General features: G+C 40.4%; 1 non-coding gene across 1 annotated transcript; it reads right to left on the reverse strand.

The window, feature by feature from the left end:
• Window positions 1-17759: 17759 nt before the first annotated feature.
• LOC120362470 (U1 spliceosomal RNA) lies at window positions 17760-17923 on the reverse strand. Its single transcript, XR_005578371.1, has one exon. It is a non-coding gene; the product is annotated as a U1 spliceosomal RNA (small nuclear RNA).
• Between the last annotated feature and the right edge of the window lie 9706 nt (window positions 17924-27629).

The raw sequence follows: 27629 nt of genomic DNA on the forward strand, positions 1-27629 counted from the left end.
CCCTTTATCCCTCCAGCCTAGGGTTGGGAGTGGCTTCTGCTGGTTCATCACAGTTCTGTCTTCCGCAATACTTCCATCAGTTTTGTAGTTAAATGCCCACATTAAATTCCCTCTGTGGAAAATTGATAATTTCTGTTTTGCTGATTAAATTTTGATTGATATATCTCCTGTTGCAATTAATAAGCCATCCCTGTTCTTTTCTATGTCCTCACTCTTTTTCTATGCTCCCAATCTCCCATCAAAATATAAACGTGCTGTTACCCTGAAAGCTGTACCCTTTGGCCTCTCTGATACATCTCTTCTAAATACCCTGCCTTGCCTCCAAGACTTTGCATTGGATGCTCTGTTCACCAAGGAAGCTCTTCTTTCAGATGTGTGCCAGGCTCATTCTCTCACCTCCTCCAATCCTCTGTGCAGGCTTCACCTTCTAATAAGATTCCCTCAATCCCTAGTTAAATGGTAGCCCCTGCACCTCCCCCTGGCCCTCCTAGTCCCACTTATCCTGTTTTTTCTCTCCATTTTTGCAGTGCTTATCATCTGTGAACACTCAGCACAATTTTCTTTTTTATCCTGTTTATTTTCTATTGTTTCCCTTCCCCCTTCTGCATAAAGCTGATTTATCCCAAGTGCCTCAGACAGGGATGGCACATGGTGGGCATTCAGTAAGCATTTGCTGAAGACACAGATGAATGTCTAAAGCAGAGAAAAGCCACACCTTTGGGGATGAAGCAGATGAAAGGGGCTGACCGCCCAGGCTGCTCACTTTTCACTTCCCCCACAATAATGTTCTTTTTAGGGCCTCACGAACATGGTTTAAAACCCACAGCTACAGAGTCCCTGAAAGCCCTGAATTATTTTTGCATATATATTTATTGTGGGCTCACAACTTATTATAACAAAGTTTGCTTTACAAACACATTCACTGAGTTTTAATAAGTGACATATCCCAAAATGATTTGGTAGGGGGTGTATCTAAACAAAAATATAGAAAAAATAGGGTTTTTTCATGGCAGAGTTTCTCATAGCATTTAATAGGTTCAGGACTATTCCCAAGGGGGACTTAGAATATTTCTCAAGTTTATTTGACCACAGAACCCCTTCACTGTTAAAGATCTGGGGAGCACTTTGGGGAATGCAGCTCCATCTGCTGATATCAGCCATCCACTCATTATTACAATCATTTTAATCACCATAAGTATTTTACTCATAATCACCATTACAGTAATTCTACATGCACATCAACCCTTGTGTCATACGATCTTAATGATTATTCATTTTAAATGATTGACTGTAGTTCACCTCTCAGTGCACATTAATGAAATTCCAGTTCTAAGAAGTAGTCAAGATGGTAGACAGGCAGAATGAGCTCTCCAGTGGGAATCACTCAAACTGGATCTGGTTGTGGCTTTATCACAGGTGTGTGACTTGGGGCAGAAAACAGAATTCTGCCTCAGTTTCTTGTTAACAGAGCTGTCTTGAGTCAATCTAGATGTTGAAGCTAAGATTTCTTCCATAGACAGCAATGAGGAAAGTAAGCACATGTTTCCCCATCCCTATGCAGAGGAGCTTTGCTGCCTTTACCTGGTGTAGACCTGCTGCTGTGTATCTCTGTGGCAGGCACCATTTTCTCTTTTTTTTAAAAAAAAATTTATTACACTTTCAGTTCTGGGGACCATGTACAGAATGTGCAGGTTTGTTACATAGATATACATGTTCCATGGTGGTTTGCTTCATCCATCACCCCATCATCTACATTAGGTATTTCTCCTAATGCTATCCCTCCCCTAGCCCCCCACCCTCTGGCAGATCCCAGTGTGTGATATTCCCCTTCCTGTGTCCATGTGTTCTCATTGTTCAGCACCCACTTATGAGTGAGAACATGTGGGGTTTGATTTTCTGTTCTTGAGTCAGTTTGCTAAGAATTATGGTTTCCAGCTTTATGCATGTCCCTGGAAAGGATATGAACTCATCTTCTTGCATGGCTTCATAGTATTCCGTTGTGTATATGTGCCACATTTTCTTTATCCAGTCTATCATTGGGCATTTGGGTTGGTTCCAAGTCTTTCCTATTGTAAACAGTGCTGCAATAAACATGTGTTTTTATAATAGAATGATTTATAATCCTTTGGGTATATACCCAGTAATGGGATTGCTGGATCAAATGGTATTTTTGTTTCTAGGTCTTTGAGGAATCATTGTACTGTCTTCCACAGGGTTGAACTAATTTCCACTCCCACCAATAGTGTAAAAGTGTTCCTATTTCTCCACATCCTCTCCAGCATCTGTTGTTTCCTGATTTTTTAATGATCACCTTTCTAATTGGCATGAGATGGTATCTCAATGTGGTTTGGATTTGCATTTCTCTAACGACTAGTGATGATGAGCTTTATTTCATATGTTTGTTAGCTGCATAAATGTCTTCTTTTGAAAAGTGTCTGTTCATATCTTTTGCCCACTTTTGGATAAGGTTGTTTGCTTTTTTTCTTGTAAATTTGTTTAAGTTCTTTGTAGATTCTGGTGATTAGCCCTTTGTCAGATGAGTAGATTGCAAAAAATTTTTCCCATTCTATTGGTTGCCAGTTCACTCAAATGATAGTTTCTTTTGCTTTTCAGAAGCTCTTTAATTAGATCCCATTTGTCTATTTTGGCTTTTGTTTCCAATGCTTTTGGTGTTTTAGTCATGAAGTCCTTGGCCATGTCTATGTCCTGAATGGTATTGCCTAGGTTTTCTTAAATGGTTTTTTATGGTATTATGTCTTATGTTTAAATCTTTAATCCATGTGGAGTTAATTTTTGTATAAGGTGTAAGGAAGAAGTCTGGGTTCAGCTTTCTGCATATGCCTAGCCAGTTTTCCCAACATGATTAATTAAACAGGGAATCCTTTCCCCATTGCTTTTTTTTGTCAGGTTTGTCAAAGATCACATGGTTGTAGATATGTGGCATTATTTCCGAAGCCTCTGTTCTGTTCATTGGTCTATCTCTCTGTTTTGATACCACTCCCACCCATGCTGTTTTTGATTACTGTAACCTTATAGAATACTTTGAAATCAGGTAGCATGATGCCTCCAGCTTTTGTTGTTGTTGTTTAGGATTGTCTTGGCTATGGAGGCTCTTTTGGTTCCATATGAAGTTTAAGGTAGTTTTTTCCAGTTCTGTGAAGAAACTCAATTGTAGCTTGATGGGGCAGGCACCGTTGAGCAGTGACTCTATAAATTACTTTTGGCAGTATGGCCATTTTCATAATATTGATTTTTCCAAACCATGAGCATGGAATGTTTTCCCATCTGTTTGTGTCCTCTTATTTCCTTGAGGAGTGGTTTGTAGTTCTCCTTGAAGAGGTCCTTTACATTCCTTATTAGTTGTATTCCTAGGTATTTTATTCTTTTTGTAACAATTCTGAATGGGAGTTCACTCATGATTTGTCTCTCTGTTTGTCTGTTATTGATATATATGAATGCTTGTGATTTTTGCACATTGATTTTGTATCCTAAGACTTTGCTGAAGTTGCTTATCAGGTTAAGGAGATTTGGGGCTGAGATGATGGGGTCTTCTAGATATACAATCATATGGTCTGCAAATAGAGACATTTCTACTTCCTCTTTTCCTAGCTGAATATCCTTTATTTCTTTTTCTTGCCCGATTGCCCTGGCTAGAACTTTCAATACTGTGTTGGATAGGAGTGATGAGAGAGGGCATACTTGTCTTGTGCAAGTTTACAAAGGAAATGCTTCCAGTTTTTGCCCATTCAGTATGATATTGGCTGTGGATTTGTCATGAATAGTTCTTATTATTTTGAGATAAATGGATATATAGTTGAGAGTATTTAGCATAAAGGGCTATTGAATTTTGTCAAAGGCATCTATTGAGATAATCATGTAGTTTTTGTCTTTAGTTCTGTTTATATGATGGATAACTTTTTTTTAAATTGTACTTTAGGTTCTGGGGTACATGTACAGATCATGCAAGATTTTTCATAGGTACACACGTGGCAATGTGGTTTGCTGCCTCCATCCCCCCCATCACCTACATCTGGCATTTCTCCCCATGTTATCCCTCCCTGAACTCCCAACCTCCCCGGTGTCCCTCCCTTAGCACTCCCCCAATAGACCCCAGTGTGTGATGCTCCCCTCCCTGTGTCTATGTGTTCTCATTGTTCATCACCTGCCTATGAGTGAAAATATGTGGTGTTTGATTTTCTGTTCTTGTGTCAGTTTGCTGAGAATGATGGTTTCCAGATTCATCCATGTCCCTACAAAGGACACAAATTCATCAATTTTTATGGCTGCATAGTATTCCATGGCATATATGTGCCACATTTTCCTTTTCCAGTCTATCATCAATGGGCATTGGGGTTGGTTCCAGATCTTTGCTATTGTAAATAGTACAGCTATGAACATATATGTGCATGTGTCTATATAAAAGAATGATTTATAATCCTTTGGGTATACACCCAGTAATGGGATTGCTGGATCAAATGGAATTTCTATTTCTAGGTCCTTGAGGAAGTGCCACACTGTCTTCCACAATGGTTGAACTAGTTCACACTCCCAGCAACAGTGTAAAACTGTTCCTATTTCTCCACATCCTCTCCAGCATCTGTTGTCTCCAGGTTTTTTTTTTTTTTTTTTTAGACGGACTTTTGCTCTGGTTACCCAGGCTGGAGTGCAATGGCACAATCTCGGCTCACTGCAACCTCTGCTTCCTGGGTTCAGGCAATTCTCCTGCCTCAGCCTCCTGAGTAGCTGGATTACAGGCACGCGCCACCATGCCCAGCTAATTTTTTTTGTGTGTATTTTTAGCAGAGACGGGGTCTCACCATGTTGACCACGTTGGTCTCGATCTCTTGACCTCGTGATCCACCCGCCTCGGCCTCCCAAAGTGCTGGGATTACAGGCTTGAGCCACCGCGCCCGGCCAGTCTCCAAATTTTTTAATGATCGCCATTCTAACTGGTATGAGGTGGTATCTCAATGTGGTTTTGATTTGCATTTCTCTAATAATCAGTGATGATGAGCATTTTTTTCATGTTTCTTGGCCTCATATATTTCTTCTCTTGTAAAGTGTCTATTCATATCCTTCACCCACTTTTGGATGGGTTGGTTTGTTTCTTGTAAATCTACTTTGGTTCTTTGGAGATTCTGGATATTAGCTCTTTTTCAGATGGGTAGATTGCAAAAATTTTATCTCATTCTGTTGGTTGCTGGTTCACTCTAATAATTGTTTCTTTTGCTATACAGAAGCTCTGGAGTTTAATTAGATCCCATTTGCCTATTTTGGTTTTTGTTGCCAATGCTTTTGGTGTTTTAGTTATAAAGTCCTTGCTTATGCCTATATCCTAAATTGTTTTGCCTAGGTTTTCTTCTAGGGTTTTCATATTGTTAGGTCTTATGTTTAACTCTTTAATCCATCTGGAGTTAAGTTTAGTGTAAGGTGTCAGGAAGGGGTCTAGTTTCTGCTTTCTGCACACTGCTAGACAGTTTTCCCAACATCCTTTATTAAACAGGGAATCCTTTCCCCATTGTTTTTGTCAGATTTTTCAAAGATCAGATGGTTGTAGATGTGTGGCATTGCCTCCAGGGCCTCTGTTCTGTTCCATTGGTCTATATCCCTGTTTTGGCACCACTACCATGCTGTTTTGATTGCTGTAGCCTTGTAGTATAGTTTGAAATCAGGTAGTGTGATGCCTCTGGCTTTGTTCTTTTTGCTTAGATATGCTTAGATATGTCTTGGATATGCGGGCTCTCTTTTGGTTCCAAATGAAGTTTAAGGTGGTTTTTTTCCCAGTTCTGTAAAGAAGGTCATTGGTAGCTTGATGAGAATAGCATTGAATCTGTAAATTGCTTTGGGCAGTATGGCCATTTTTACGATATTGATTCTTCCTAACCATGAGCATGGAATGTTTCTCCATCTGTTTGTGTCCTCTCTTATTACCTTGAGCAGTGGTTTGTAGTTCTCCTTGAAGAGGTCCTTTACATCCTTTGTTAGTTGTATTACTAGGTATTTTATTCTCTTTGTAGCAACTGTGAATGTGAGGTTGCTCATGATTTGGCTGTTAGTCTGTTATTGGTGTATAGAAATGCTTGTGATTTCTGCACATTAATTTTGTATCCTGAGACTTTGCTCAAGTTGCTTATCAGTTTCAGGGGATTTTGGGCTGAGATGATAGGGTCTTCTAAATTTACAATCATGTCATCTGCAAGTAGAGACAATTTGACTTCCGCTTTTCCAAATTGAATACCCCCCCCCCCCTTTTATTCCTTGACTAATTGCTCTGGCTAAAACTTCCAATACTATATTGAATAGGAGTGGTGAGAGAGGGCATCCTTGTCTATGCTGTATTTCAAAGGGAATACTTCCAGTTTTTGCCCATTCAGTGTGATATTGGCTGTAGGTTTGTCATAAATAGCTTTTATTGTTTTGAGATATGTTCCTTTGATACCTAGTTTACTGAGAGTTTTTAGCATAAAGTTGTTCGATTTTGTCAAAGGCCTTCTCTGCACCTATTGAGATAATCATGTGGTTTTTGCCTTTGGTTCTGTTTATGTGGTGGATTACATTTATAGACTTGCATATGTTGAACCAGCCTTGCATCCCTGGAGTGAAGCCTACTTTATCATGATGGATAAGCTTTCTGATGTGCTGTTGCAATCAGTTTGCCAGCATTTTATTGAAGATTATTGCATCTATGTTCATCACGGATATTTGCCTGAAGTTTTCTTTTTTGTTGAGTCTCTGCCAGGTTTTGGTATCAGGATGATATTGGTCTCATAAAATGATTTGGGAAGGATTCCTTCTTTTTGTATTGTTTGGAATAGTTTCCAAAGGAATGGTCCCAGCTCTTCTTTGTATGTTTGGTAGAATTCAGCTGTGAATTTGTTTCAACTTCTTCCTGGTTTAGGCTTGGGAGGGTGCAAGTGTCCAGGAATTCATCCATTTCTTCCAGGTTTACTGGTTTATGTGCATAGAGTTGTTTGTAGTAATCTCTGATGGTAGTTTGTATTTCTGTGGAATTGGTGGTGATATCCCCTTTTTTGTTTTTTTTTTTTAATTGCATCTATTTGATTATTCTCTCTTTTCTTTTTTATTAATCTGGCTAGCAGTCTATTTTGATCTTTTCAAAAAATCAACTCCTGGATTTATTGATTTTTTTCAAGGGGTTTTTGTGTCTCTATCTCCTTCAGTTCTTCTCTGATCTTAGTTATTTATTGTCTTCTGGTAGCTTTTGAGTTTTTTTTTTTTTTTTTTTTTTTTTTTTTTTTTTTTTTTTTTTTTTTCTTGCTCCTTTAGCTCTTTCAATTTTGACAATAGGTGTGGATTTTAAATCTTTCCTCACTTCTCATGTGGGCATTTATTGCTATAAATTTCCCTCTAGACACTGCTTTAAATGTGTCCCAGAGATTATGGTACATTGTGTCTTCATTCTCGTTGGTTTCAAAGAACATCTTTATTTCTGTCTTCATTTCATTGTTCATCCAGTTGACATTCAGAAGCCAGTTGTTCAGTTTCCATGAAGCTGTTAGGTTCTGAGTTAGTTTCTTAATTCTGAATTCTAAGTTGATTGCCCTGTGGTCTGAGGGACTGTTTGTTATGATTTCTGCTCTTTTGCATTTGCTGAGGAGTGATTTACTTCCAATTTTCTGGTCAATTTTAGAGTAGGTGCAATGCTGTGCTGAGAAGAACGTATATTCTGTGGATTTGGGGTGGAGATTTCTGTAGATGTCTATTAGGTGCACTTGGTCCAGATTTGAGTTCAAGTCTTGGATATCCCTGTTAATTTTCTGTCTCATTAATCTAATATTGACAGTGGTGTGTTAAAGTCTCCCACTATTATTATGTGGGAGTCTAAATCTCTATGTAGGTCATTAAAACCTTGCTTTATGTTTCTGGATGCTCCTGTATTGGGTGCATATATATATATTTAGGATAATTAGTTCTTCTTGTTGCCTTGATCCCTTTACCGTTATGTAATGCCCTTCTTTGTCTCTTTTGATCTTATTTGGTTTAAAGTCTGTTTTATCATAGACTAGGATTGCAACCCTTGTTTTTTCTTTTTTCTTTTTTTCTCTCCATTTTCTTGGTGCATCTTCCTTCATTCCTTTATTTTGAGCCTATATGCGTCTTTGCACATGAGATGGGTTTCCTGAATACAGCACACCAATGGGTCTTGACTCTTTATCCAATTTGGCAGTCCGTGTCTTTCGATTGGGGCATTTAGCCCATTTATATTTAAGGTTAATATTGTTATGTATGAATTTGATCCTGCCATTTTGATGCCAGCTGGTTGTTTTGCTCATTAGTTGATACAATTCTTCATAGTGTTGATGGTCTTTATAATTTGATATGTTTTTGTAGTGACTGGTACTGGTTGTTCCTTTCCACATCTAGTGCTTCCTTCAGGACCTCTTGTAAGATAGGCCTGGTGGTGACAAAATCTCTCAGCAGTTGCATGACCAAAAAGGATTTTATTTCTCTTTCACTTATGAAGCTTAGTTTGGCTGGATATAAAACTCTAGGTTGAAATTTCTTTTCTTTAAGGATGTTGAATATTGGCCCCTACTCTCTTCTGCCTTGTAGGATTTCTGCTAAGAGATCTGCCGTGAGTCTGATGTGCTTCCCTTTGCGAGTAATGTGAGCTTTCTCTCTGGTTGCCCTTAGCATTTTTTTTTCTCCATTTCAACCCTGGTGAATCTGACGATTATGTGCCTTGGGATTGCTCTTCTCAAAGAATATCTTTGTGGTGTTCTCTGTATTTCCTGAATTTGAATGTTGGCCTGTCTTGCTAGGTTGGGGAAGTTCTCATGGATAATATACTGAAGAGTGTTTTCCAACTTGGTTTCATTCTCCCTGTCACTTTCAGGTACACAAATCAAATGTAGATTTGATCTTTTCACATGATCCCATATTTCTTGGAGGCTTTGTTCATTTCTTTTCACTCTTTTCTTCTCTAATCTTGCCATCTCACTTTATTTTATTGAGTTCATCTTCAATCTGTGATATCCTTTCTTCCACTTGATTGATTTGGTATTGAAATATGTATGCTTCATGAAGTTCTTATGTTGCATTTTTCAGCTCCATCAAGTTGCTTATGTTCTTCTCTATGTTGCTTATTCTAGTTAGCATTTCAAGGTTCTTAGTTTCCTTGCATTGGGTTAGAACATGCTCCTTTAGCTTGGAGAAGTTTGTTATTACCCACCTTCTGAAGACTTCTTCTGTCAGTTCATCAAACTCATTCTCCATCCAGTTTTGTTCCCTTGCTGGTGAGGAGTTGTGATCCCTTGGAGAAGAAGCATTCTGTTTTCTGGTGCTTTCAGCCTTCTTGCACTAGCTTCTTCCCATCTTCGTGAATTTATCTACTTTTGGTATTTGAAGTTGGTGAGTTTTGGATGGGGTCTCTGAGTAGACTTTCTTTCTATTGATGTTGAAGCTATTTCTTTCAAGTTTTTCTTTTAACAGTCAGGCCCCTCTGCTGTGGATATACTGGAGTTTGCTGGCATTTCACTCCACACCCTGCTTGCCTGGGAATCACCCATGGGGGCTGCAAAACTGCAAATATTTCTGCCTGTTCCTTCCTCTGGTAACTTTGTCCCAGAAGGGTATCTGCCAGATGCCAGCCAGAGCTTTCCTGTATGAGGTATCTCCCACTCAAGATAGACAGGAGTCAGGGAGCCACTTGAGGACATAGCTTGTCCCGTAACAGATCTCAAGCACTATGCTTGGAGATCCCTTGCTTCCTCAGAGCTGCTGGGCAGAGGCATTTAAGTCTGCTGAAGTGGAACCCACAACCACCCCTTTTCCCATATGCTCTGTCCCAGAAGGTGGGGGCTTTATAAGTCCCTGACAGGCTGCTGCCTTTTATCACAGATGCCCTGACCAGCAAGAAGGGAGTCTAGTGACAGTCTACCTGCAGAGGCCTTGCTGAGCTGATGTGGGCTCCACCCAGTTGCTGTATAAACTTCCTGGAGACTGCTTACATAGGCGAGGTTAAAACTGCCTACTGGAACGTCAGCAGTGGCAAACCCTCCTCCCCCACTGAGTTTGAATGTCCCAGGTCAAGCTCAGATTGCTGTGCTGGCTGCAAGAATTTCAAGCCAGTGGATTTTAGCTTGCTGGTCTTCATGGAGGTGGGATCCACTGAGCCAGATCACTTGGCTCCCTGACTTCAGTCCCCTTTTTCAGGAGAATGAGTGGTTCTGTCTCACTGGTATTTCAGGTGCCACTGGGATATGAGGAAGAAAAAGAAAAGAAAAAGAAAAAGAAAAAAAACAGCTGCAGCTAAAACGGCCACCTAGTTTTGTGCTGGAAACCCAGGGTGCTCGTGTTGTAGGCATCAGATGGCATCTCCTGGTCTGTAGGTTGTGAAGACTGTGGGAAAAATGCAGTATCTGAGCCAGAGTGCCAGGGTGTCAGGAAATATCCCTAATGACTTCACTTGGTTAGGAGAGAGAGTTCTCTGGCCCCTTGCACTTCCCAGGTGAGGCGATGTACCACCCTGCTTTGGCTTGCCCTCCTTTGGCTGCATCCACTCTCTAACCAGTCCCAGTGATATGAACCCGGTACCTCAGTTGGACATGCGGAGATAACTCACCTTCTGGAACACTCTCACTGGGAGCTGTGGACCAGAGCTTCTCCTATTCACCCATCTTCACAAGCACTGTTTTAACAGTAATAGTCTATGTCACAATGTCTGCCAAAACCAGTGCTAAAGATACTTCAAATAAGAGTAATGAAGGAGAGAATGACTTACTCTTATACTTCAAATAAGAGTGATGAAGGAGAGAATGACTGGTGATACTTTACTACATGAAGTTTATAGCTTTAATGATCTGTATATAGCAATACCCCTATACACTCTTTTCTCTCTCTCTCTCGCTCTCTCTTTCTCTCTCTAATGTGTGCATTAAAACTGAAAAACATTATGTTGCAAGAGATTAAATGTGTCTAAGAGACCAGGTAAGCTGAAAGAGTTTTGAGAAAGGAGAGATTATCATTTCCCAAAGAAGGCTGTGAGGTCAGAGCTTGAGGGTGTTCTCTACTCAGGAAGAGTATTTCTATCTGTAATGAGAAGCAGGTTCCTAAAAGATGAGTGTGAGTCAACAGTCCAGAGGTAGAATGTCAACTGCTTGGTTATTTAGAGGTTAGACTAAAAAAATGTTAAGAACATTTCCTTCTCCAAGTGCTACCCAGAGTCCCTGAGAAATCAGATACTAAAAAAGCAGACACTCACTTTCTTAGTCCAGTCCCTCCATGTCAGACAATCCATAGTTGAACCTACCTTTCAAAGGAGAAGATACAGAGCACTTGAAATAAAGCAGTTGTACCTGCAATATTTTCAAGTCTTTGAACCTGTTTGAATCCTACAGGTGACAAATTTATCTAGAGATGAGTCCAATCATATGTACTTATGGACTTATACTCACCTGGAAATTATAAAGATTGTCTCCAAAAACTACTAAATCTAAAGGTGAAGGAAAAAAGTCTCAAATAGTGAATTTGCTTTTCAAAAACCTGGGAGAAGTTCTGACAAAGAAAGATATTACCCAAGATTGGAGGTGGAATAGGCTGTCTTCTCTTGAGTTCCAGAACTTGAGCAATATGAGCCCAGGTCCTTAAAACATGCTGTAAATCAAAGCCAAGAAAATCAATCTTAGGATAACAGACATCTGCAAGGTCTCAAATCTGAGCCCCAAGCCAAGCACGAATGGGAAAAATAGTGTAAAACAAATCAAGGAGGGTCCTTTAGGTAAGACCTGGCCCTCCCACTAATTCTCCAAGTGACATTTGACAAGTTCTTTCCACACACTGGGCTTCAATTTCCCCACTTCTAAAATTAAAGGATTGGTACAAGCACAGCATAGATTCCTACGTTTGTGCTTTCAGTGCAAAGATGGGCATTGTCATTGGGTCAAAGCACTCTCATCCACTAAGCACAGATGCTGCCTCAGAACCCTTTTCAACATTGTGTTTGAATGTTGAACCAGAGATCATCTGGACATTCTCGAATCAATGAATCAATAATGTCAAAGATTCTTTCCATGTAGACATGCTTTTTACTTCTATGAATTAAAGGAAGATTGCCCACAGCATGAAGGACTTCAGGTTATGAGTGACTTTCAGTACAATTCTTTGAAATGATGGTTCATGCACATTCTGGGTAGAAGAAGCACCTTTTTAAATGTCAAATAATTTTTGGTCATTCTAGCTTCCTCTCACTACATTAGTACCACCTCCACAGGTTTCCTTTAAATGTATAAATAGTTTAAATAATGGCTTAAAATTTCTACCCAGAATGTGCATGAACCATCACTTCAAAGTATTTGCACCTGAAAGTCACTCATAACTTGAAGTCCTTGATGCTGTGAGCATTTTTCTTGATGAAAAATCCATTAGAAAGACAAAGTCATAGGTGCTGGCAGGCATCTTAATGACTAAATCCTGACTGCTTTTACAACCAAACATGTTTTTAATTGAACTTCCTTGGAGACCACCTCCTCTGTGGTGTCTTGAGGAATGATCTTGCCTGCTATCCTTGTGTGAAGGACAATTCACAACTCCAAGTGCTAATTATCCTCTGGAGGAAAGAGGAGAGGGACACTAACCAGAAGCTGATTTCATAATCTAGGTCAACTCTCTGGAGTTGGTCTTTTGTTATTTTAATTTCCTCAAGCTCATTATTAGGAGGAACCTATGAACTCTTGATTAACTGGGCCCCAGTTGAAGAGAATGCTTAATTTTCAGTAAGCTCTTCAGAGTTCTCCTATCATAGAGCAGGTGGCAAATAATGGCACAACAAGTTCATGTGAAGGAACTCAGAACAGCAAAAGATGCTTAGGGAAATAAAGCATGTATGGCCTTGTGACGTTTGTGTATTATTATGTAATTCTGTTTGTTTTAGTTGCTAAAAATAGCAACCTAGTTTTTGCCCATGCTTCTACTATGGGTCAGGAGTTCAGGCTGGGCTCAGCAGGGATGGTTCATTTGTGTTTCACATGATGTCAGCTCAGGCAGCTTCACTGGGTTAGAGGATCCAAGGTGGCCTCACTCACATTCAGTTGAAAGCCTTGCTTCATCTCTACCACACATCTTTCTCTCCAGATGGTCTTTTATCAGCCAGGAATCTAGACTAAGCCCTTTACATGGCAAGTGGGTTGTATGAATACACATTATTTTCAAAGCCAGAATTTGTACTCTCCCTGAAATATTAGCCTTTCAGGAAACATCAAAAAGTTATGGGCACCCATAACCATGGTAAGGAAAAGGAGTTCTTGGTTCTTACTCCTGCCATTGGGATCTGCTTACTTTCACATCCCAGGCTACTTCTGGTTTGGAGATACAAAGTAATGCTTAGACTGGAAAAGCATTAAGAAGCCTTCATTAATTGGCTTTCTTTGGTATAAGTTATAGTAGAAATCTCTGTGTATCTCAGTGTGAGATTTCTGCAAACTTCTCCCTACTACAGAGCATTATGGAGTGTAAGCCATCTGTCATCCTTCAAATCCACTGTCCACATGTACTGTCTCTGAGTTTATCTCATTACCCACCTGGCTGCAGACTTCAACAGCTGTTCCATTGCCCCTAAACAATCCACTTGTACCAAAGCATTAGTAAGAAATGTAGATTAATTGACAATTACAAAATGGAAAAAATTTACATAGCACAACCCTCAGCAAAATTAAGAAGAAATATGTATCCCCTGTTAGACATTTCTCTTTTCTAATTCCCAGTTCCTTCACAGAATCTCTGGAGTTTTTTTTTTTTTTGTTGTTGTTGTTGTTGTTGTTTTTTCAATTTCCTCCCACTATACCCAGGCTCTCTGGATCCTTTCTCACCTCTGACAGATGTTACTAGGTCTTTCAAATCCACCTTGCCTCTATCATCCAGAGTGATTCGACTCCTTCCTCTTAAATCCTTGACCTTTATATTAAAACATCTCTTTTTTTCTGTTTTAAGAGCAGAACCTATAAAACCTGAAAGGTGGAAAGAGAAAATAATTCTAAGCCAGTTCTACCCAATTGTTCCACTAACTGTATCACCACCATCCTTCACAACCAAGAGAACAGCAAGAAGACGTGACTCCAGAAGCTTGTTCCATGGTCTGGGCCTATTCATTTACTCAACAAACATTTGTTGAAAGACCTAATCTATGTCAGACACTATGCTAGCCAGTGCCACAAGGCTGAACAACACATGTCTACATGTATCACACATTCTGGTGCATGGAATCTGGCACACGTAAATAGAATGATGTATAGATGGACTTCAGTGGAGGAAATAGTGTTGTCAAAGGAAATAGGAAAAACTTTCTTGACAAGGTGGTTAAGAAGGACCTTCCTGAGGATGGGGCAGTTAGGCTAAGATCTGAAGGATGAAATGAAATATTAAACTCTTTTCTTCATCCTGCCATTTTCTTGCTCTCCATGAATAATCCCAAAGAATGTTCAAAAATAAGAGAAAATCAGCATGAATGACTTAAATTGGCAAATTATTTGGCATGTTCCAGGGAGAGTAGAATAGAGTGAGCATGGGGAAAATGGCTCAGAGTGAGGCTGGAGAGGCAGGTTGAGTCCGGCTTGTGTGGGACTTAAAGGGCCAGGTATTGCTCCCAATGTTTGGTTGGGAAGTAGAGCCACTGCAAGTATTAGGAAATAAGGGATTTAGTATAGGCGTTGTTTCTTATCCACATGTGGGAGACACTGGGAAGTGGATGTATGGAAGCAGGGAGTTGAAGAATAAGAGAAACAGTCACTGAAACACCAGCAAGGTGGACAGGTTAGAGCAGGCAGGAAAATCTAAATTCAAAAGCATGCCAGGTGCCTAAAGTGAAACCATGAAGGGGTGCTCCAGATGGGTCTCTGGGAGCTGCTGTCTCTGGGTAGCAGTGGCATTTGTGTAACTGCTGTCCGTGGAGTTGCAGCCAAGTGCCTAAATTGTGGTCAAGAGCTAGGAGGGTGAGCTGGATGCAGTGGATCATGAATAAGTGGTGCCTAATAGCTTTCTCTGTGCCTGTTCATGGCCTTCTGTAACCACAGCTACCTTCTGAGAGTCAGAGCTCTGCTTTCCTTCCAACCAGCAAGACCCCTCTTGGTTCACTCTAAACCAGAACCACACCGGAAATGGGATTTTGGGAAACAGAGCATCCAATCCTCCAGATGAAGGTTTCGCTTTTATACTCATAGAAAGGAAAGCTCACTCACGTTTACCACTCCAAAGTCTATAATAGAAAATACCAGTTCCTTACCGTCTAACTTAGCTTCCTTTTACTCCTCCAGCTACCACATTTTTTCTATGCTTGATTATTACTAACAGAGTTATTAAGCACCAAATTCTTCAAGTCTCCCTTTTTCTGACAGACAACTAAGAGTATCACATATTCTTTTCTTGGGCATTTAAGTTCCTCTATGAGTTTACAGACAGCACATGACCCACCCCTTCACAGGCCTAAAGATCTTGGGGTTGGAGGGAGGACAGGTTTTGTAGACTTGACTCAGGAAGCCCATGTGGGTACTACTCACTAGATGGTAATCAGGGGAAGGTTACCTATCTGTACTCGTAACTCACCCACCTATAAAAGGGTATGGCAAAGCCTACCTCATAGAATTGTTAAGGAGATTAAATAATGCATTATAAGTGGACAGTTTGTGTGAGACATGTTTTATTCATGAAAAGTGCTCGGTTAAGGTTAATTCACCTTTTATTTTCTTCTGACATGCTTCCTGGACTAACACACAACTTTGGGGTTGCCCATTGACATTATTTTTTTCTATTTCTCTTTATTGCACACCAGCAATATTGCAGCCATTATGAAGCTTCTACAAAGGCTAAACCAATTCTGTCATTTATCATCCTTTTCTAACATTTCAATACTATAATCAGCTTTGTTAACTCTAAACAGTCATGGTAATAATGGTCTCTAACTCAGATTGTTTACTAGGAGTGAATGAGATAATGTGTGGAAAGGGGTTAGAACACAGCTTGTCACATAGGAAAGACTCAGTGAATGTGAGCTATTCTTACTACCATGGTCTTCATTACTATGTGCATTCATCTTTCAAAGAAGTTGGTCAAGTCCTCTGTGGTGGGAGGAGCCATCAAGGTACTGGACCCTAAAGTTTCCCCATCTTCATAAAATGAGTAGGATCCTGGTCAGGCACAGTGGCTCATGCCTGTAATCCCAGCACTTTGGGAGGCTGAGGCAGGCAGATCACCTGAGGTCAAGAGTTTGATTCCAGCCTGGCAATATGACAAAACCCAATCTCTATTAAAAATACAAAATTAGCCAGGTATGGTGGCACACTCCTGTAATCACAGTTACTCAGGAGGCTGAGGCAGGAGAATCACTTGAACTCAGGAGACAGGTTTCAGTGAGCCCACACTGCACCATTGCATTCTTGCCTGGGCAAAAAGAGGGGAACTCTTATCTCAAAGGAAAAAAAAAGGCTCTAAGCTCACAGGCACCCCCAAGAGGTCATGGAGTGAACTTTGTTCTACTTCCCTCTGATTTGAAACTCTGGATCCTTGTTGCCCAGGACAAATGGGCAATTTTAAGCTCCTTGAATGACTTTTTCCAGGAGTTCACTTTCCTTATCTAAAAAGTCCAGAATCGTCTTTTTAGATAATTCATTTTGCCTCTTTCTAGGATCTTCAACATATTTATAATTATTTTTCTAAATGCTTATATTTTAATAAAAAATAATGTCATTTACTGAGCACTTATATATATCTGACACTATGTTGAATGCTTAAGAACCACTATTTATCTTCTTCACGTTGACCAATGAAGTAGAAGCAGTTATATCAATTTTATAAAGGATAAGACTGATATATATCTATACATATATACATTTTATATACACATATATAAGCACATATATATTTATACATATATACATGTATATATATACACACACACATACATGTATATAAACATATATTATATACAAACATTGTTCTAGTGGTGGCCACTTGACAGTCTGAAATAATCCAGAACCCTTCCTGACACTACATATAACATACAAATAGAAATGATTTATAAAATGTTATAATTTAAAAGACAAAAAACCACATACACATAACTTAGGTTTCACATAAAGAAAATCAGCAAGTACCAGAAACAAAAAGGGAATCAAGTGTTAAATGTAAAATCTTAGATTGTGGCCTCTAAAGGTAGGGAATAGTACTGGACTCAGAAAAATGCTTAAATGTTTATGGGCCTAGATTTCAATCTCATGTAGACATAGAATATATTGTCTGAAGTCTGTGATAGGAGGAAAGTTGGAACCCAGACTGCATAAAGCTAGAACCATATAAAAACAATTTTTTTGGTTACCATAGAAATAGAAGCTGGGTGTGGTGGCTGATGCCTATAATCCCAGCACTTTGGGAGACTGAGGTAGGAGGATCACTTGAGCCTAGGCGTTCAAGACCAGCTTGGGCAACATTGTGAGATCCCTTTCCTGCAAAAAATTAAAAAATTAACCAGGCATGGTGGTACACACCTGTAGTCCCAGCTACTTGGAAAGCTGAGTCAGATGGATCACTTGAGCCTAGGAGGCTGCAGTGAGCTATGATCAAATCATTGCACTCCAGCCTGGGGAACAGGGTGTGACCTTGTCTCAAAAATAATTAGTTTTTAAAAAGTAAAAGAAAAAATTTTAAAGAAAACAGACTTAGAACTCTTACCACCAACCTTGGGAATTTACACACACACACACACACACACACAAAGCCTCTCTCCATCCAGGATTTTTTTTTTTTTTTTAAGCCAGGGGAAAGTGCGAACGCAGTCCTCCACTACCGCAAATTATGCAGTCAAGTCTCCCACATTTGGGGAAATCACAGGGGTCAGCACATCCAGAGTGCAATGGATAAACCTCGCCCTGGGAAAACCACCTTCGTGATCATGGTATCTCCCCTGCCAGGCAAGTATTCCATACAGGATTCTATGGAAAATAAAAACTCAAACTTTTCATTTCAATTGGGTTTGGAAACTGAACTATACAGTGGGAATAGTTCAGTAATCTCAACCTAATAGATTAACATACATAAAAAAAAACAATTTCTGATTTATGGTACATTTGGAGCCAAAACAAGATACTGAAACCACAAATTTACTCCCAAAAAATGCATGAATGTCCCACAAGGCAGAAAAATTAGCTCTTAATAAATATGTATTAACAATAAAAATGTACAAAACATATGAGGAAGTGACTCACCACAGGGAGTTTTAATGATCACAGTCATTAGGTAAACCACTGCTCCCAAGAAGTGGAGACAATAGAACCGTCCAAAAGGGACGATAAAATAATAACTTTCAAAAATTATTAAACAAGTAAACTGTAGGTGGCAATTAGATATTTTTAAAAGGTCAGATTTCTTTGAAAGATTGAGAAGTTAAATGACTAGGTATTGAAGAAGATCCAAGATGGTCGATTAGACACAATTCCAGCACACAACACCCAGCGAGAGAGAAACAGAAATCCAGAGATCTCCTAGCTCCAACCGAGGTACCAAGTGCATTTCAATGGGTCTGTTCCAAAGGTCAGCAAAGCCCATTCAGGGGAGATTGGGGCAGGGAGGGGTGCTACTTCACTCAGAAAGTGCATCTGACCAGCTAGTCAGAGGCTCTCCCTCTGGCACTGGGGACCAGATACAGCACTTCCCGCAAAGCCTCAGCAATACACAGAACAGGGGATCTTTGCCAGTCAAGCCCCGGGAATTACAAGTGCAGAGTTGAATGAGAGCCTGTGGACTGAGCTATCGCCCCCTCTCCCTGTCTGGAGAGAGAGGGAGCTGTAAGCAGGAGCAGCTGGGCAGGCCCCTATGCCATGACCAGAGAGAGAGGAAGCTGAAAGCAGGGGAGAGCCAGGTGTGGCTGGGCGGGTCCCTCCCCTCCCTCACAAATCCCAGAGGGCTGAAGCTCTGACTCTAGTGGGTTGTGCAGCCAGTGTCACAGTCTGAGATGAACCCTGAATGATCCAGCCCAGTGGAGAAAGGGCACAACCCCCCACTAGAGGGGTGGGACTGAGCTACATGTTTTAACAAAAAACACAGGAAGCCTATGTAGCAATGGGATGGAGTTCTTGACAACCCAGCAGCACCTACAAGTCAGCAGAAGAGGTGGGCCTAATCTTCCAGTATAAACAAAAAAGACAGAAAGCTTCCCTAGTAACCTGAAGGAGTCCCTAGAAACCCAGTATCACCTCCACAGGCAGACAAGTGACCTCATCAAGCAGCTTCCTGACACCACAACCAGATAAATCCACAAAGATGAGAAAAAAATAGCACAAAAAAGATGAAACCATCAAAGAACAGAGTTCATCTTCTCCTTCAAGGGATCACAACTCCTCAACAACACAGGATCACAACTTGACTGAGGAGTGAGATGAATTGACAGAAAAAGGCTTCAGAAGATGGATAATAACAAACTTTTCTGAACTAAAGGAACACGTTCTAACTCAATGCAAAGAAACCAAAAACGTTGAAAAAATATTAGACAAAATGCTAACTAGAATAACCAGCTTAGAGAATAACATAAATGACTTGATGGAGTTGAAAAACACAGCACAAGAACTACATGAAGCAAACACAAGTTTTAATAGCCAAATCGATCAAGCAGAAGAAAGGATATCAGAGATTGAAGATCAACTCAATGAAATAAAAAGAGCAGGCAAGACAAGAGAAAAGAAGAGTGAAAAGAAATGAACAAAGCCTCCAAGAAATATGGGATTATGTGAAAAGACCTAATCTACGCTTGATCAGTGTACCTGAATATGATGGGGAGAATGAATCCAACCTGGAAAACACGCTCCGGGATATTATACAGGAGAACTTCCCAAGCCTGGCAAAGCAGTCCAAATTTCAAATTCAAGAATACAGAGAACTCCACAAAGATATTCCTCAAGAAAAGCAACCCCAAGGCACATAATCATCAGATTCACCAGGGTTGAAATGAAGGAAAAAATGCTAAGGGCAGCTAGAGAGAAAGGTCAGGTCACCCACAGAGGGAAGCCAATCAGACTCACAACAGATCTCTCCGCAGAAACCCTATAAGCCAGAAGAGAGTGGGGGCCAATATTCAACATCCTTAAAGAAAAAAACTTTCAACCCCAAATCTCATATCCAGCCAAACTAAGCTTCGTAAGTGAAGGAGAAATAAAATGCTTTACAGACAAGCAAATAATGAGAGATTCATCACCACCAGACCTGCCCTACAAGAGCTACTGAAAGAAATACTAAGCACGGAAAGGAATAAGTACCAGTCGCTGCAAGAGCAAACCAGTTGGCAAAGACCAAAAATGCAATGAAGAAAATGAGTCAACTAATAGGAAAGAAAACCAGCCAGTAACAAAATGGCAGGATCAAATCCACACATAACAATATTAACATTGAATGTAAATGGCCTCAATGCCCCAATCAAAAGACACAGACTGGCAAACTGGATAAAAATTCAGAATCCATTGGTGTGCTATATTCAGGAAACCCATCTCACATACAAAGACAGATAAAGACTTAAAGGGATGGAAGAAGATTTACCAAGCAAATAGAAAACAAAAAAAAGGAGGGATTGCAATCCTAGTCTCTGATAAAATGGACTTCAAACCAACAAAGATCAAGAGAGACAAAGACAGACACTACATAATGGTAAAAGGATCAATTCAACAGGAAGAGCTAACTATCCTAAATATATACATCCCCAACACAGGATCACCCAGATACATAAAGCAAGTTCTTAATGACCTAAAACGAGATTTAGACTCCCACACAATAATAGTGGGAGACTTCAACACTCCACTGTCAATATTAGACAGATCATCAGGACAGAAAATTAACAAGGATATCCAGGACTTTAATGCAGAGATGGACCAAGTGGACCTAATTGACATATACAGAATGCTCCACCCCAAATCCACAGAATATACAATTTTCTCAGCACCACATTGTACTTACTCTAAAATTGACTACATCATTGGAAGCAAATCACTCCTCAGCAAATGCAAAAGAACAGAAATCATAATAAATAGTCTGTCAGACCACAGCACAATCAGACTAGAAATCAGGATCAAGAAACACACTCAAACCTGAACAAACACTTGGAAACTGAACAACTTACTTCTGAGAGTCGACTGGATAAACAATGAAATGAAGGCAGAAATAAAGATGTTCCTCAAAACCAACCAGAATGAAGACGCAAATTACCAGAATCTCTGGGACACCTTCAAAGCAGTGTCCAGAGGGAAATTTATAGCAATAAATGCCCACCACAGAAGAGAAGAAAGATCTAAAATTGACACCCTATCGTCAAAATTGAAAGAGCTAGAGGAGCAAGATCAAAGTACTCAAAAGCTAGCAGAAGACAAGAAATAACTAAGATCAGAGCAGAACTGAAGGAAATAGACAAAAAACCCTTCAAAAAATCAATAAATCTAGTAGCTGGTTTTTTGAAAAGATCAACAAAATAGACAGACCACTAGCCAAATTAATAAAAAAGAAAAGGAAGAAGAATCAAATAGATGCAACAAAAAACGATAAAAGGGATATCACCACTGATCCCACAAAAATACAAACTACCATCAGAGATTACTACAAACAGCTCTACTCACATAAACCAGTAAACCAGGAAGAAATGGATACATTCCTAGACACTTGTTTTCTACCAAGGCTAAACCAGGAGGAAGTTGAAACCCTGAATAAACCAATAACAAGCACTGAAGTAGAGGTAGCCACCAATTGCCTACCAACCAAAAAAAGTCCAGATCCAGACGGGTTCACAGCCAAATTCTACCAGACAAACAAAGAGGAGCTGGTTCCATTTCTTCTGAAACTGTATCAAACAATACAAAAGGAGGGAATCCCCCCTAACTCATTTTATGAGACCAACATCATCCTGACACCAAAACCTGGCAGAGGCTCAACTAAAAAAGAAAACTTCAGGCCAATATCCATGATGAACATCAATGCAAAAATCTTCAATAAAATACCAGCAAACAGATTGCAACAGCACATCAAGAAGCTTATCCATCATGACCAAGTAGGCTTCATCCTGGGGATGCAAGGCTGGTTCATCATATTCAAATCCATAAATGTAATCCATCACATAAACGGAACCAAAGACAAAAACCACATGATTATCTCAATAGATGCAGAGAAGGCCTTCGATAAAATTCAACAGCACTTCATGCTAAAACCTCTCAATAAACTAGATATTGACAGAATGTATCATAAAATGATAAAAGCCACATATGACAAACTTACAGCCAGTATCATATTGAATGGGCAAAAGCTGGAAGAATTCCCTTTGAAATCAGGCACCAGACAAGGATGCCTTCTCTCACCACTCCTATTCAATATAGTACTGGAAGTTCTGGCCAGAGCAATCGGGCAAGAAAAAGAAATAAAGGGTATTCAAATAGGAAAGGAGGAAGTCAAATTGTCTCTCTTTGCAGATGATATGATTGTATATATAGAAGACCCCATTGTCTCAGCCCAAAATCTTCTCAAACTGATAAGCAACTTCAGCAAAGCCTCAGGATACAAAATCAATGTTCAGAAGTCACAAACATTCCTATATACCAATAACAGACAAACAGAGAGCCAAATCAAAAGCGAAATTCCATTCACAATTGCTTAGAATAAAATACCTAGGAATACAACTAACAAAGGATGTAAAGGACCTTTTCAAGGAGAACTACAAACCACTGCTCAATGAAATAAGAGAGGACACAAACAAATGGAGAAACATTCCATGCTCATGGTTAGGAAGAATCAATATCATGAAAATGGCCATACTGCCCAAAGTAATCTATAGATTCAATGTTATCCCTATCAAGCCACCAATGACCTTCTTCACAGACCTGGAAAAAAACACTTTAAACTTCATATAGAATCACAAGAGAGCCCGCATATCCAAGACAATCCTAAGCAAAAAGAACAAAGACAGAGGCATCACACTGACAGACTTCCAACTATACTACAAGGCTACAGTAATCAAAACAGCATGGTAGTGGTTCCAAAACAGAGATATAGACCAATGGAACAGAACAGAGACCCCAGAAGAAACACCACACATCTACAACCATCTGATCTTTGACAAACCCAGAAATACAAGCAATGGGGAAAGGACTCCATGTTTAATAAATGGTGTTCAGAATACTGGCTAGCAATGTGCAGAAAGCAGAAACTGGACCCTACCTGTCACCTTACACTAAAATTAACTCCAGATGAATCAAATATTTAAACATAAAACCTAACACCATAAAAACATTAAAAGAAAATGTAGGGAAAACCATCAAGGACATAGGCATAGGCAAGGACTTCATGACTAAAACACCAAAAGCAATGACAATAAAAGCCAAGGTAGACAAATGGGATCTAATTAAACTCCAGAACTTCTGTACAACAAAAGAAACCATCATTAGAGCAAATTGGCAACAAACAGAATGGGAAAAAAATTTGCCATCTACTCATCTGACAAAGGGCTAATATCCAGAATCTACAAAGAACTAAAACAGATTTACAAGAAAAAAACGACCCCATTCAAAAGTAGGCAAAGGATATGAACAGACACTTTTCAAAAGAAGACATCTGTGAGGACAACAAAGATAGGAAAAAATGCTCGTCATCAATGGTCATTAGAGAAATGCAAATCAAAACCACACTGAGATATCATCTCATGCCAATTAGAATGGTGATCATTAAAAAATCTGGAGACAACAGATGCTGGAGAGGATGTGGAGAAATAGGAACACTCTTACACAGTTGATGAAAATGTAAATTAGTTCAACCATTGTGGAAGACAATGTGGAGATTTCTCAAGGATCTAGAAATAGAAATTCCATTTGACCCAGCAATCCCATTACTGGGAATATACCCAAAAAAACTATAAATCATTCTACTATAAAGACACATGCACACATATGTTCATTGCAGCCCTTTGTACAATAGCAAAGACCTGGAACCAACCCAAATGCCCATCAGTAATAGACTGGACAAAGAAAATGTGGCACATATACACCATAGACTACTACACAGCCATAAAAATTGATGAGTTAGTGTGCTTTGTAGGGACTTGGATGAATCTGGAAACCATCATTCTCAGCAAACTGACACAAGAACAGAGAGCCAAACACCGTATGTTCTCACTCATAGGTGGGTATTGAACAATGAGAACACATGGACTCAGGGAGAGGAGCATCATACACCGGGGGCAGTTGGGGGGGGTGGTGTAGGGGAGAGGCAACGGGGGGTGGGGAGGGAGGGGAAGGTGGAGAGGGATAACAGAAATGCCAGATATAGTATGTACCTAAAATAAAATAAATTTTTTAAAAAATAGCTTAAATATGATTTTAAAGAAAAAATGGCAGAAGAATTTCTTCCTATTTCTGTTATGTGAGGCATACTCAGCCTCCCCTCCTACTTTTATCTCGTTTTTTTGTTTGTTTTTTTGTTTCTGAGATGGAGTCTCATTCTGTTGTTGAGACGGAATCTCAAGTCTGGAGTGCAGTGGCACAATCTCAGCTCACTGCAACCTCTGCCTCCTGGGTTCAAGTGATTCTTTTGCCTCAGCCTCCAAAGTAGCTAGGGTTACAGGCATGGGCCACTGCACCTGGCTAATTTTTGTATTTTTAGTGGAGACAGGGTTTTGCCATGTTGGGCAGGCTGGTCTCAAACTCCTGACCACAGGTGATCCCCCTACCTTGGTCTCCCAAAGTGCTGGGATTACAGGAATATACCCATTGCTGGCCTTCCCTTCTAGTTTTAAACATTAACCTATTCTTCAAAGTCAAATGGTCTTCTCCTGTCATTGAACTTTGGTTGACTCTATTTTGTTATTGGGAACATTTTCTAGTTAAGAAACATTCTTTCATAGTGTATAAATTATTAGTATTCCATAGGAAATCTTAAAAGGTGAAAATGGACTTGATTATTCCTATTATTCAAAGCTTTTAAGTCTTTTTTCTTGGAATCCATGAATGGATGGCCATCTGGCTTTCTTGTTACCAGTACAAACACAGTAACATTTTTCCCAGTAAAATTATTGCTGATTCCCTCTTGAAAATAAAAAAGACTACATATTAAAAATTGTTCCTGAGGGGAAGATGGCCGCCTAAGAACAGCTCAGGACTTCAGCTCCCAGTGAAGGTGCAGAGGGTGAGTGGACGCCGCATTTCCAGATGAACTCTTATTGCCCACAGACCAGGAGATACCCAGGCAGAGGGGTCGCCAGCGTTGCAGTCCCAGCCGGTGCGGCTGTTTTGGCCCCTGTGGGGCTGATTCCACCCGCGCAGCTGCTGTGACCACGCCCTGTTGCTGCGGTTCTCCGCACAAAAGCCACTGGTCTGGGAGCCCTCTTAGCTGGCGAGCAGAGCCCTGAGACGGCAGAGTTGCCCATTCATCTGAAATAGCGAGTCAGGCCAGGAGATTCCTAGGCAAAAAATCCGCCAGGAGCCGGCGCTGCAGTTCGAGCCGACTCCGTGAGTCGCAGCACGGGAGATCCCGGCGCCTTTTCAGCAGGCGACCCAGACTCTGAGTCAGGGAGCCAGGTGATCAGGCTCGGTTGGTCCCACCCCTCCACCCCCAACAACAACAAAAACAAAAACAGTAATTGGAAACCCTCTGGGTTGAGCCCTCCAAACCAAGCACAGCTGAACCGGGATGGTCCGGCTCCGTGGGGGAGGGGCTTCTGCCATTACTGAGACTCTCCACCTCTACAGAGGCAGGCTGCTGTTGCCGAGGCAACCTGCCACAACAGAGAGAGTCCGCCATAACAGAGGCGGGGCCGCCGTTGCCGAGACAGTTCTAACTACGCCCATATAAAAAGGACTACAGGGAAGAGCTCAGGGCAGCTGGGCGGAGCCCACAGCAGCTCAGCAAAGCCCCTGCGGGCAGGCAGTGGCTAGGCGTGCTGCTAGCTGGGCGGGTCAGACCTGAAAGAAAAATCAAAAAAGGCAGTAGTGCAACGGAAACTCATAAAGCTCCAACTCCCTGGGACAGAGACAGACAACAGGTGGATAAACCCACAAAAATGGGAAGAAACCAGCGCAAAAAGGATGAAAACTCCCGAAACCAGAACACCTCTCCTCCTAAAAGGGATCACAACTCCTCACCAGCAAGGGAACCAGACCGGATGGAGAAGGAGGGTGATGAAATGACAGAATCAGACTTCAGAAGGTGGGTAGTAAGAAACGACAATGAGCTAAAAGAACATGTTCTAACCCAACGCAAAGAAAATAGGAACCTTGAAAAAAGATTGGACGAACTGCTGACAAGAATGGACAGCATAGAGAGGAGTATAAGTGAATTGATGGAGCTGAAAAACGCAACACGAGAACTTCGTGAAGCATGCACAAGCTTCAACAGCCGAATTGACCAAGCAGAAGAAAGGATATCAGAGGTCGAAGATCAACTCAATGAAATAAAAAGAGAAGGCAAGAACAGAGAAAAAAGCGCAAAAAGGAATGAACAAAATCTTCAAGAAATGTGGGACTATGTGAAAAGACCTAATCTACATCTGATAGGTGTACCTGAATGTGATGAAGAGAATGAATCCAAGCTGGAAAATACTCTTCAGGATATTATCCAGGAAAACTTCCCCAACCTAGCAAGGCAGACCAATATTCAAATCCAGGAAATACGGAGAACACCACAAAGATATTCCTCAAGAAGAGCAACCCCAAGGCACATAATCGTCAGATTCACCAGGGTTGAAATGAAAGAGAAAATGCTAAGGGCAGCCAGAGAGAAAGGTCGGGTTACCCACAAAGGGAAGCCCATTAGACTCACAGCAGATCTCTCAGCAGAAACCCTACAAGCCAGAAGAGATTGGGGGCCAATATTCAACATCCTTAAAGAAAAGAACTTTCAACCCAGAATCTCTTATCCAGCCAAACTAAGCTTCATAAGTGAAGGAAAAATAAAATCCTTTGTGAACAAGCAAGCACTCAGAGATTTCATCACCACCAAACCTGCTCTACAAGAACTCCTGAAAGAGGCTCTACACCTATAAAGGAACAACCAGTACCAGCCACTCCAAAAACACACCAAATGGTAAAAGAGCATCCACACAATCAAGAAACTGCATCAACTAACCAACAAAACAGCCAGGTAGCATCAAAATGACAGTATCGAATTCACACATAACAATACTATCCCTAAATGTCAATGGACTAAATGCCCCAATCAAAAGACACAGACTGGCAAATTGGATAAAAAGCCAAAACCCATCAATGTGCTGTATCCAGGAAACCCATCTTACATGCAAGGATACACAAAGGCTCAAAATAAAGGGATGTAGGAAGATCTACCAAGCAAATGGAGAGCAAAAAAAGGCAGGAGTTGCAATTCTCATCTCTGATAAAATAGACTTTAAAGCAACAAAGATCAAAAGAGACAAAGAAGGACATTACATAATGGTAAAAGGATCACTGCAACAAGAAGAGCTAACGATCCTAAATATATACGCACCCAATACAGGAGCACCCAGATACATAAGGCAAGTTCTTAATGACTTACAAAGAGACTTAGACTCCCACACAATAATAGTGGGAGACTTTAACACCCTATTGTCAATATTAGACAGATCATCCAGACAGAAAATCAACAAGGATATCCAGGACCTGAATACAGACCTGGAACAA

Source organism: Saimiri boliviensis, chromosome 15 (assembly GCF_048565385.1).
Source record: "Saimiri boliviensis isolate mSaiBol1 chromosome 15, mSaiBol1.pri, whole genome shotgun sequence".
In the NCBI taxonomy this organism is placed as follows: Eukaryota; Metazoa; Chordata; class Mammalia; order Primates; family Cebidae; genus Saimiri; species Saimiri boliviensis.